At 33.9% G+C, this 13585-nt stretch overlaps 5 non-coding genes and 2 pseudogenes across 5 annotated transcripts; 4 read left to right on the plus strand and 3 right to left on the minus strand.

Annotated features, from left to right (window-relative positions):
- Positions 1-318: 318 nt before the first annotated feature.
- On the plus strand, positions 319-437 carry LOC119581310. Its single transcript, XR_005229460.1, has one exon. It is a non-coding gene; the product is annotated as a 5S ribosomal RNA (ribosomal RNA).
- A 685-nt stretch (positions 438-1122) lies between these two features.
- LOC119581453 lies at positions 1123-1241 on the plus strand (annotated as a pseudogene).
- Positions 1242-3536: 2295 nt separating this feature from the next.
- On the minus strand, positions 3537-3688 carry LOC119581338 (annotated as a pseudogene).
- A 2280-nt stretch (positions 3689-5968) lies between these two features.
- Positions 5969-6172, minus strand: LOC119581373. The gene has a single exon (XR_005229516.1). It is a non-coding gene; the product is annotated as a small nucleolar RNA U3 (small nucleolar RNA).
- A 665-nt stretch (positions 6173-6837) lies between these two features.
- LOC119581394 lies at positions 6838-6955 on the plus strand. The gene has a single exon (XR_005229531.1). It is a non-coding gene; the product is annotated as a U5 spliceosomal RNA (small nuclear RNA).
- A 1307-nt stretch (positions 6956-8262) lies between these two features.
- On the minus strand, positions 8263-8425 carry LOC119581316. The gene has a single exon (XR_005229466.1). It is a non-coding gene; the product is annotated as a U1 spliceosomal RNA (small nuclear RNA).
- Positions 8426-9715: 1290 nt separating this feature from the next.
- Positions 9716-9908, plus strand: LOC119581353. Its single transcript, XR_005229498.1, has one exon. It is a non-coding gene; the product is annotated as a U2 spliceosomal RNA (small nuclear RNA).
- The last annotated feature ends 3677 nt before the right edge of the window (positions 9909-13585 follow it).

Raw genomic sequence — 13585 nt, forward strand, 5'->3', positions numbered from 1 at the left:
TATTTAACTTTTCCTATAACAGAAACGATGTGAGAGATTTAGGATGCGTTGTGGACACAAATTTATTTATTCAATATATATGATTACTGGGTACCCTGCATTCTTTACAGAATGCACAAAAAAAGGAGAAGCTTACTAAGGTGCTTAAAAGTTGTGACAATTGAGTTCAAATTGCCTATACTCCAATAGTGGTGATTAATGCATTGATGACTAGAATGTCATTGTAATGATGTTTGATGTAAAAACAAAGGATACATTATATTAATATTCATTAGAAATGAGTATTGATTAAAGCTGGTTAATGTTAAAACACCACACGCCAACGATCATACCACGTTGAAAGCACCGCTTCTCGTCCGATCAGCGAAGTTAAGCAACGTTGGGTCTGGTCAGTACTTTGATGGGTGACCGCCTGGGAACACCAGATGCTGTTGGCACTTTATTATATAAACTAAATATGCTAAGCATTTCATTACTATTTTAGCAACTCTTCTTACATTTATATAAACAAATCAATTGAAATTATACTTCAGTCCATGGAAATTAGAGTAAAAATCATCGCCGTCGGAGCGAAGAAAACGAATAGAACTCATAGATGTAACAAAAGCAAATGCAATTCTCCATTCTAAACATTTTATTAAGTTTCTGATACTAATATATATATATAATATATATATCACAATTAAATTTTAGCAATATATTTGGCATCAGGTTTGAAGATTTGGTTCTGTAGATCGTTTGATTTTCAGAAAACACATTTATTTCACTTTCGTTAGATGAATGTTGAAATCAATGTATTATATTTACTGGATAACAGTCACAAAGAGAAGCACACAGCACAACATTCTCGTATCTCCGCGCCAGACAAAGCAGATCTAGAAACTGCATATGATAATTTTCTAAACAAAAACTTACACAATAGGAAACTACATATTTAGGACCAGCGTGCACAAAGAAAGAGCTGACCTAGTTAGAATTGCCTGTACTCCGCCAGTGACGATTGTTACATTGATGGCTTGAACGTCATTGTAATGAAGTTTGATGCAAAAACAAAAGACGCATTGTTTTTATGAAAAGTCAATGAACACTGAAATAAAACTGGTTAATGTTAAATATATAATCGCCATCGATCATACCACGTTGAAAGCACCGCTTCTCGTCCGATCAGCGAAATTAAGCAACGTTGGATCTGGTCAGTACATGGATGGGTGACCGCCTGGGAACACCAGATGCTGTTGGTATTTTATTGTATATCAATTATTGTATATTATTTCAATACAATTTATAGCAACTCTTCTTATATTTGTATAGAGAAATCAATTGATATTTTACTTCAGTCAATAGCAAATAGTGAAAAGTTATCGAAAAGAGGGAGAAGGATAAACAGAAAATTGATAGTATGAATCATAGAGGTAACTAAAGTAAATGCAATTCTATTTTAATAAATTTCTCATAATAAAAACATTTTGTTTTAGAAAGACAAAAAAATGAAGCTGTAACAAGTATATTAAGTGTATTAGTAACAATTATATTAGTAATGATATATACAAAAGAACAATAAGAATATGATCGTAATAAAGATAGTCTAAAAAAAGAGCTTTGGTTCGGTCTTCCAGGGCCGAAAAAAATTAAAAAATGACTGAGTCGTCTGCGTATAATCTTATGAAATGAAAACTGAAATGTATGTCCACTGCCATAAATATACAAACTGCTAATTCATTCGCCAACGATAGTAAGCATTTGGTTGGAAATACCACACGCTTCTTTTTCGGTAGAAAATCAATAAATTATATTCAAGGTTAACAAGCACAAACACAAGCATACAACACAACACTAGGGCCAGTCTCCGCGCTAGATAGATATAAAGAATTATATATTAAAATATTCCAAACAAAAATTGCACAACACGAAATTGCACAGTAAGGTAGTGACAGATAGAAAGCTCGAAAAATGTCTATATGGAGGAACAACAATCTTCCCTATTTCTAATTGGTTTTCTCATAATTATCATTATGGTTATCATTACCGTAATTACTGATATCATTAAGCTGGCCATTATCACGATTATTAAGTATTTTCATGTTAATTTTAATCTAATTAATAATTTACTGATTAACGACATTTTTGGTAGGATTACAATTTCTAATTTTCTTAAAGAAATTATCATCCATAATATAACCAGTATCATTGACATGGTCAACAGACAGATAAAGCAAATGTAGATATTGTAAATGAAAATATTCTATGCAAAAACTTCCACAATAGGAAACTACATAATAAGAGAAGTGACAGATATAAAGCTAATAAACATGTCCACGACACTGAGGCACAATAATCTACGTCTTCCCCATCCGTGATTGGTTTTGTTATAGTTATCATTAAGATCATCGTTATCGTAATTACTGATATGATTAAGAAGGCCATGATAACCATTATTACATTTTTGCTTCCCATGATCACTATCACTAGTTTTATCTATTTATTTATTTACTAATTATCATTACTAATGGTAGGATTACAATTATGATTATTATCAGTATTGCTTTATAACTTATCATCAATAATATTATCACCAGTATCTCCGATATCATTATGATTTACATTCATCATTTTAGTTAAGAGATGGGCAGTATCGTGATACATATATCGATCGATGCTTTTGTATTGGTACCTGTATCCCTTTAGCGATTCAATATCTGCATCGTTTTATCGGTATCGCTTGGGTGTTTTTCTCAAAATGTAACGAAAAAATGGTACATCGATACATTTACATGGCAATTTTTTAAAAGACCGATTCTTTGTATTATATATATATATATACATATATACATATATATATATATATATATATATATATATATATATATATATATATATATATATGTATATATATACATATACAGCTTTGCATTGTTCACATCTATTTTGTCATGAAATGGCAATCAAAGGCATTGCCCTTCAAAATACCCATAATGTTGCCCCCAAAAAAACCTGCATATAGCTTGACAGATTACTAAAAATAATTTGTTAATGCTAGTATGAATACTACCATGATAATGAACTGAAATTTTCTGTATTTCAGTATTTTAACTCGTTTACGAAATACATATATATATCATCGAACAAGTTATATGTAAAATTTCCAATGGGCTGGTTGTACAAATTAACCAAATATATAGAAGTAAAGAGATGACTAGGTTAGCCTCGCCGACCCGTGAGTTCGCTCATGCGAAGCGAGTGACTGCCATGCCAGGGCAGCGCGAACCACCGATGGCGCGGGGCCTCCCTTACCGACCTTTGTCCTCCTTTCCTCCTCCTGTAAGCTATGCCCCCAACTTTTACCCCGCATGTTAGGTTAACCCCCAACTCTTTTCTCTCTTACTAAATCATCTTCTCGATCCCACCCTTATCCTTCCCCTCTCCCATCTTGTTTCCTACCCGTTAACGGGTCTTTTCTTTTAACTTTACTTACTTACTAACTAGACTAGGTGGACAAGTGGATCTAATACACTTTTCGGTAAAAATTAAAGGTTATAAGGGGGATAGCGCGAACGGAGTCCCCCGCTTACAAAAATTGCGCACACATTTGGGTTAATCGCAAGGGTCAGCGACACCGGAGTGCAATGGTGAGCCTCGTCTTTGGAGAACCGCCTTCGTGATCACGGTATCTCCTGTGCCAGGTAAGTATGCTAAAACTACCCACCCGCCGACCCACCATCGCTCACACTCAGAACCTCACACCATCTACAATACTTTATACAGATAACAAATTTACCTTTGCTTTTCTAAAGAAACTCCAAGTGAATGACACAATTACATTTCAAAACTAAGTTTAGAAACAAAAACGTTCACATGCAAGGCATTATATGTGAAACTATCCTGTACATATCGTAAGGTGAATAAAAAGCTCCTCGCGCAATTAATTATATCATTCTATATGACATTTACCAAGTCCGCGTTTTTTTCAATGTTCGTACGCATACTGATGTGTGCGTACACACACACACATATACACATATATCCATAAATACCGATGGATATACATGTTCGCATAAATGTAATATTCAGACGATTTAAATGTACACGCGGATATATGCTATTCAGATCTTAATTATATTTATACGTAACACTAATATCACTCTGGAAGGTATAGTCTAATTTAGACTATAACTATTTTAGATATATTTACCAATTTTCTGAAATATGGGCAAGTGCTATGGGCCTGCTTCAACTTAGCCGCGGATCAGCCCGGTATTCCAGTACCTGCGGGATTGGTCCACTCCCTCCAGGGAAAATATTCCAATTTATTAAATCAAATTATTAACATTTGCAGGATACCAACGTCCCCTCTGTAAATAGGAGTAGGTGACGCTTTACGGCATTCCTACACTGTTGTCGGAAATCGACAAAGTAATACAGTAATTCCAAAACTGATCCATTCCCTCCAACGGGGATTTGTATAAACTTTTTGGGTTTCCATTTATGTCTGTTGCGTTATTTCTGTCAAAAATGAATAGTGTCAAATTGGGTCTCTACTACATCCGGATTAATCTACTCATAATCAAAATATAAACTAGTTCATCATATGAACTTAGTGCCACAGGTATATTATCTATAATATTACTATCATATCAAATTATGTGTCTGTAAATAAAAAAAAAAAAAAAATCTACTCTGTGCCACCTTGACTTCATCATCTACAGTGCATATCAAGTGCAAGATAGAAACACATTTTAAAACATTTTTATAAAGATATGCAAATACAAGGGCTTGAACCACTCTGTCCACAGAACACCAGAACCATAATCTACAATAGCTTTCATAGAATGTACATTGGTAATTGTTTCATTCTCTTTGAAGAGGATATGAACTAATTGAAAAATTTATATGCATTCTCAATATTTGACATTAGCTACTCTCTAAATAGCTGATATCAAAAAGGCTTCCACAAAAGAGTGACGCTTTCCAGATTTGCTTCCTCGTTGCCGATCGGTGAAATAATGCAATTCAATTTAGACAATATGTAAACATATTGTGGAGTAACCCACCCCCCCTAAAACACATGATATTAAACGGATTTCTGAGAACTGGAGATTTACTAGGGTCTTCCTTTACCTCCGCTATGGATCGGAGGTATTGCAGTACCTCAATGGTTGATCTACAGTACTGTCTCTAGGAGCATATTAACATGAAATTTATGAAATAGTTGATATTGTAAAATCAAAAATGTTAGTATCACCTGAAATTTGGAGTGTGTGAAAGACCTTCCCACTCCATGAGACATCTAAGCCTCCACAAACCTTCAAGTGCATAAGATGAAGTAATGTAGTAATGGATTTTTTAAATAGAAATAGAAATACCCTCCATTACGAAGACTCAAACACTGCGTATTACTCAGAGAACCAAACCACTAGATCACACGATCCACTAAACAGAATTGTCAAGCTTGATATGCTATGATTGTCACATCATGTTCAACATTGAACATTTGACAAGTTTACGATTTTATATTACTTTGCCTGGATTGGCAGTTTATTAGTATTCCATACTTTTTTGTAATGTTCTATTAATCTGTTTACTCATTATTATCGTCTACTTCCAGGACGCATGGTATATATATTCGTGTCCGTTGTTAAGCACGATTTCCGACTCATCCAGACTTTCCCGTTACTGCTGCTACCGAGTCACATATTTGCATGAAGTAAAAGGGGTTACAGAACTCAAGGAGGTAATTAATAACTGCAATAGTAATACAACAATAACACTGGTAGTGACAATGGCATTACTGATAACAATGGCATCAAGAGTAGACAAAACATTTAACAGAAATTTGGCTTAAACACTCAAGTCAGTTCTTGGATTTTGAAATCCACGATGCAGAAAGCTTACACCTTTTTATAATAAGAGTTTTTCCTCCTTTTCAGGAGTTGTCAAAAGTTCAAGAACACTTCTTGTGGATTGATGTTCAACCACTCAGCTTGTGTGATCCTCCTCTCAACATCGGTAAACCGAGTCAGAACGGTCATCAAATCTCTCAAGCATAACACTTGAGAGCCGCTTCCCGCTCAGAGGATTACACTAACAGTCCTCATCGTGGTTGAACATATTCCGAGAATCTCGGCGAGAAACCCGGCAATCGCACTATAGAAGTGATCCTATAAAGTATGATCATACTTTCATAATCTACACTCATTCACACACTACATTTTACTGAGGTCTTTGTTCTAATACAACGGGCTTTTACGTTTCGTATGTTGATGTATATATGATGTAATATGTGGACGTAGTTTGCCCATTTAAAAATAATTACATAATCTACACCTATTTGATCAAATGGTATACAGTAAAGTATTGTGGGAAACTTAATGCATACACTATACATAGTTTAAAACAAGATATGCATATCAAATAACGTGGCACAGGGACTAAACTAAACTATATGAATACTGAATGCGTTATTCATATTGTCTATTCCACTGTATCTCCAATGAAATTCATTTGCACATTTCTAGGTACTACAAGATAATCTAATACGAGAATTAAAAGGGTCGTGTATCTTCAAAACCGTTATTTCGATGATTGATGATTTAAGGGGAAAAATATTCCTCGTCATAAGCGATCTTTCAATTTCTTTTGTTAAGTTCAGTTATGTTCAAACTACCTGGCTTATATATTTGGTTAACGTAAATATCATAACACATTTACTTTTATGCGTGCTAATCCTTATTAAGTAAAATAATAGCGTTTATTTCAAGATACGTCTTTCTTGCCCTTATACACATCGCTCTACGAATCCTCAGTCTACCTTTGTTGGTCAATTCGGTTACCATTTATTTCTAACTCTGGTTTCCCTTCAAAACGCATAAATCTTTCGCCTTTTACTAAAGATTTCCGTGGAGGGGAACAACTCAATGAGTCTTACTCAATTTTTTCTATAGCCCACTTCGGTGGGTTCAAACTCAACTTAAACATAAATATATAATGATTAAATAAAAAATATTCTTATAGTAAGGGGAATGTCTTGATATATATTCAATTATTTTTGGTTAATAGGATTTAACCCTTCCATCCTCGGCTAAAACATGAATTGCTTTTCCATTTATATAAGTTATACATCATTTCCCATCAAAAACGCCAACATTTGGTGTTCGACGCTAAATCACTTAACGTTACTATATTTTTACACAATTCTCATCTAAGCTTACACTTCATCCTAATTTTCATTTACTTGGTGGTGAAAAGGGTTATCTTTATATAGAAATAAAATAAAGTGTAACATTAGCTATGGCTTCAAATTGATTATGTGTGCGAGTATGTGAGCGCGCGCGTGCGTGTGTATGTGTGCCTGTGCGCGCGCGCGTGCGTGTGTATGTGTGCCTGTGCGTGTGCGTGTGTATGTGTACATACAATAACACGTTAGTGATCTACCTACTATGTATACATTTCTGATCTACTCTGAGATAACTCCCACCATATATTATGTGTGTGTGAACATACACATTTCATTAATCAAATATATGATAATGATAGCATAATCCACCGCGAGAAAACCGTTCATCCGTAACGTTAAAAGCATAGGAAACGAATGACAACCAAAGTGTACTACACACATGTCCACCTTACTTATATAGCGGGAACTGCGTATGGGAAATCGTAATTTGTAATTAAAAATAACTGTTATTTTTGTGTTCAGAATATTTTTGATGAAATAAAATCCCTTAAGTGAAGAAAAACATGCACAATTAGATTAATATGCCAAATGTTGCTACTGAAGCTAGTCTCAAAAAAGTAAACAACATTTAACTCAATGTCGCCAGGAAAATACTGTGACCTATTTTATTATTATTATTATTATTATTATTATTATTATTATTATTATTATTATTATTATTATTATTATTATTATTGCTCTGTAAGTGTTTAGCCACAAAGGAGTCTATTAGTAGACCTTGCGGCCTTACCTGATTTCACCTTTACTTGAATTTGCGGGAAAAGGGTTTTCTTTACTAATGCTATGAATATCGATGGTGTTAGTTTTAGTATAGACATTATTATGTTACTGATTTTAGTACGAACAATATAAAATATTTTCGAAAAACAAGGAAAAGGGTAAACAGATAGAATCTTTCTCTCGCCAACACTTAAGAGAGCTAGTTCTAATGTAATACTTTTGTATAACGATATGTAAAAAGGGGATAGCGGATATTTGTATAACGATATGTAAAAAGGGGATAGCGGATATTTGTATAACGATATGTAAAAAGGGGGATAGCGCGAACGCAGTCCCCCACTAACAAAAATTGCGCACTCGAGTTAACCACATTTGGGTTAATCGCAAGGGTCAGCGCCACCGGAGTGCAATGGTGAGCCTCGCCTTGGGAAAACCGCCTTCATGATCACGGTATCTCCTGTGCCAGGTAAGTATGCTAAAACAACCCACCCGCCGACTCACGCTCACACTTACTGAGAACCCCACGCGCTCTATAACACCTAATACAAATATCAAATTGAACTTTTCTTTTGCGAAGATTCTGCTAGTGAACTACACTTATGTTCATATTTATAAACTGTATTTGGGAACAAAGATGTCAATGATCAACAATCCTTATTATTTCCTAAATTATAGTATATAAGCTTTTTTCCAGCTGTACTTCCGTTATGCTACTTTTATCATCTCCGTGACATTTTATGGCAATTTTCGTATGTTGCTATATATATATATATATATATATATATATATATATATATATATATATATATATATATATATATATATATAAACCCACATATGCACACTCACACATATTCATCAAACCCTTCGTAAATCTATAAATACAGATGGATACACATGTACGAAAATATTTGTAGAAATGTAATATTAACATGATATAAATGCACACAGGGATATGCATTTTTCAAATCTTGGTTATATTACGTTAGACTAATATCAAATATCGCAATACTCTCTCTCTCTCTCTCTCTCTCTCTCTCTTCTTATATATATATATATATATATATATATATATATATATATATATATATATATATATGCATAATAGTAAACGATCATAGAATGTTTACTCAAGTATACCCAGAAAATAATCATTTTCTTTCGTTAAGGTTTCCATATATATATATATATATATATATATATATATATATATATATATATATATATATATATATATATATATATATATATACATTTTCTTGTAAAATGCAAATACAGAATATGTACGAAAGTGTTCGTGTGCGTGCGTGTTAGTGTGTGCGCTTACGTTTTTACGAGTACATACATACACATGGACGTCAGTGTGTGCAGAATATACAGGGTCTAAATATTTATATACAGTAGTAATAGGCCTTGGGTATATATATTTATATATATGTGTGTGTGTGTGTGTGTGTATGCAGGCAATGTGTCTGTGGGTGTGAAAGTTTGGCCGTGCGTGAGTTTGCTTATATACATGTGTTAATAAAGAGGTTTTGTGATAGTTGGCTAAGAAGCTACAAGTATTTGTCCGATAAAGTTATCCAACCTTGTAAATCCCAGCAATAGTCTCTGGGAATATTCATACAGGAAACATTTTCATATGCCAATGAAGATTTCAATAACTTCCAATGTCATGTCGCTTAAATCCTTTTATCTATAAAGAACATCACTAGCAAGTCTTCAGAAACATTTTCTCGGACACGCACACAACCTTGTTTCAGTATCGCTTCTCGGCCTTTTGGCTAAGATCAAAGTGTAGTATCTGTTCTTATCAGCTTAATATCTGATACGATCCCCATGTGGGATCTACGATATTAAACTGATTTTTGGAAAATGGCGAAGTGCTAGGGGCTTGCTCCACCTTTGCCGCGGATCGGCCCGGTATTGCAGTACCTCCGGGATTGGTCCACTCCCTCCGGGGAGGATATCATCTAATTATATTTATTTGCAAGTAATAACAAACATTAAGATTAACCCCTTTCTTAACAGATGGTATTACACTAGCTTCAAGAAAATATTGACTTCAACGGTTACCTTTCTGCAAATAAAAACCGAAATTTAAATGATTTCTGAGAACTGGCCACTTATTGCAGTACCTCCTAGACTGATCCAATCTCTCTGGGAAGCTATTAATTAATAAAACATATCAACTAGTTGACGATATATCACAGGTAAGGCTACAATCACATTCAGCTCCAAGTGTGTAAAACACCAGTGCCTTCCCACTCCATGTGACACCTTAGTGTAGTAACTTTTGGTATACATAACTATGAATTGTGTCAATTATTAATTAATCACGATTGCACCTTCACATTCATTGACTTTGGCGTTACCGTAACATTAAGTAACATAGGGGGTACAGGAACTCGAGTATAATAATTATACATGGTGGCAATACTAAGAATAATGGCATCAAAAGTAGACAAAGCAATAATGATTATATCTGATAGTTTTACTTGTAATAGAAAGCACAAAAGTATCTACATCTGCAAGCAAATTAATTGCTTATTATTTAAAATATGGTTTAAACGCTTAAACTGATGAAAATTACATTAATAACAAGTACTGACACTTCCTATATTTTACTGGCAACACATTGAAATTGTAATTTTTGTTCTTAACAGTTTTCAAAAGTTTAACCCAATCGGCACGGATGGCAAGATTACATGCCATACCCACTGTAATACAAGTTTATTTATAGTATTTACACAGATGGCTCTACAAGTGCTTAATCACCAAGGAGTCAGTCATTAGTCATACCTAGCTCACCTGTTTACCCTTTTCATTGACTTTTAGAAAGGGTCTTTTGCATTATATCATTGTCTTAAATGTTACCAAGATTTCAATAACAGTTAATAACCATAACACCAGTAACAATAATAACAGCATTGATATCAATTGTATTAAAAAGAAAAACCTTTTTCTCGCCATTTCAAGAAATGGGAAAATCAGGATCGGTCACTAGGGCACATGTGGAACCATCTGTATGTTAAAAAAAACTAATGGGGACAGACCATACATCCGGGGTGGTTGGGTTAAGATACTTCTTGTGGATTGATATTCAACCCGTCACAACGGTCATCAAAACTCTCAAGCACAACACTTTCGATCCGCTTTAAGCTCATAGGGTTACATTAACAGTCCTCATCATGGTTGAATATATTCCGAGGATCTTGGTGAGACACCCGGCAATCGCACTTTTGAAGTGATCCTGTAAAGTATGATAATACTAACAATTTCAGAATTCAATGTCACACTACATTTAACTTAGGACTTTATTTTACAACACCGAATTTGCACGTTTTCCTATTGTTATATGAATGACGTAATATGTGAATGTAGTTGCCATCTATAAAATGCTTGCATGCTCTACACCAATATGGTAAAATAATATACACCAACTATGGTAGGAAATGTAAAGTTTATACTGTATATGGTAAACTAAGTATCAGAGCTTTCTGAAAAAAAAAAAATAAATAAAATAATAATAATAAAAATAAATAATAATAATAATGTACCGTGAAAGATAGACTAAACTAAACTATATGTACTATGAATGCATATTTCTTCAAAGAACACATTTTCAATGGTATAGAAGTTGCATATGTCTAGGAACTGTAAGATAATTGAATATGGTAATTAAAAGGTCCATGAATCCTGAAAACTATTATCTAAATGCTGGAATATACAACTGAACATTCCTCATGTGTGACATTTCAATTTCAAACGCTAAGTTCCATTGCATAAAAAACTGGCATAAATGCTTGGTTAACATAAACATCATGCCTACACATTTGCTTTAAAGCATGCTGATTACTGAGGGTACTGCTGATGCTGTCCGTAACATGACTGAAAAGTATAGATGAATAACCAATGAATCAGTAGGAGACACTCAACATCTCTGTGGGTTTTGCACACACAATTCTGTGGAGAGTTTGGGGCTAAGCAAGCTTTCTGCTCAATGAGTCCCTAGGCTGTTGTGCCCAGATCTGCAGCAAACGAGGGTAGATCTTTCAATGGAAATTTTGAACAAGTGAGATGAGGACTCTGAAGCTTTTCTGCAGAAAATTGTGACAGGGGATGAAATATGGCTCTACCAGTAGGATCCTGAGGATAAAATTTCAATCAAAGTAGTGGCTGCCCAGGGGTGGAAGTGGACCAGTCAAAGCAAAATCAGAGTGTTCAAGAGGAAAGGCCACTGTCTTCTGAGATGCAGGAAGTTTTGCTAGCTGACTTCCTCAAGAGCAAGAAAACAATTACATCTGCTTATTATGAATGTGATTTGAGATAACTCACAAAAAAAAAAAAAAAAAAAAAAAAAAAAAAAAAAAGGAAAGTTACATCAACACATTCTCTTCCACCACAACAATGCACCCGCTCATGGCGCTCGGTAGTTAAAAGTTGTGCTACCGAATTTCAATGGGAAATCGTCTAACATCCACATTACAGCACCCAATTTAGCCTGATTTCTTTTGTTTCCAAACTTTTAAAAAATATTTGGAAGGTACCAATTTTCCATCGGTTGAAGATGGAAATGAGCTGCTATATCAAAAATAACAATAATTGGATTGACCTTAAATGATTAAGGCCATCTAAGCTTAGATGGCCTTAAAGGCTGGTATCAACGTCTGCAGAAGTGTATTGACCTGAACCGAGCATATGTTGAAAAATAAGCATCATAACTGAAACCATTTTTTCATGCTGTTCTTTTTTCACAAACTTTTTGAAGCCCCCTCATATATATAAACATATGAAAAGCCACAATAAGAAATTAAAATAAATTGAGACATTTCAAATTTCTTCTCATATAGACAACCATATATATGTATATATGTATGTATATATATATATATATATATATATATATATATATATATATATATATATATTTATGTATGTGTATGTATATGTATATATATACACATATACATATGGCTTCACTTTATTTTTCTGTTAGCTTTAGACTGTCAATTAGTGGGGCTGCAAAGAAGTAAAACATCCCTGAATTAGGCATAAACTCTCTGGGTACCAAGGAATGAGCTCAAAACCTGGACAAAAACAACTCTTCTTTCTGAAGCAGAACACCTTCTTGTGAATTATGTTAACAGGTCAGTTAAGTGGGCACATCCAGTTACAAAAGCATATGTACTTAATGCTGTAAGGCCCAGGAGAGAAGTCATAGTGCAAGTTTCCCATACTTACTGGAAGAACAACATATATCCCTTCTGAAAAGATATCTGGAGCTAAAATTCCACACACTAGAATCATTAACATGAAAAAGAGGAGCACTCTCTTCATTACAAGACCAACATAACAAAGTTGGGTTGCATTTGTGTAGATGGTTTTATCCCACCACCTATGGCCAAGATATTTCCCTTTGGCTACAGCTGTAGGAAAGCACGAGAAAGGATATATTACATACTATACTCTTAATGAATACCTCAGGAAAGATTTCAATGACTGGCTCCCTCCATCCACAATACAACACATACATACTATGTGTATTATATATACATATATATATATACATATATATATAATATGTATATATATATAATATATATATATATATATACATATATATATATATAT

Source organism: Penaeus monodon, chromosome 14, assembly GCF_015228065.2.
Source record: "Penaeus monodon isolate SGIC_2016 chromosome 14, NSTDA_Pmon_1, whole genome shotgun sequence".
Lineage (NCBI taxonomy): Eukaryota > Metazoa > Arthropoda > Malacostraca > Decapoda > Penaeidae > Penaeus > Penaeus monodon.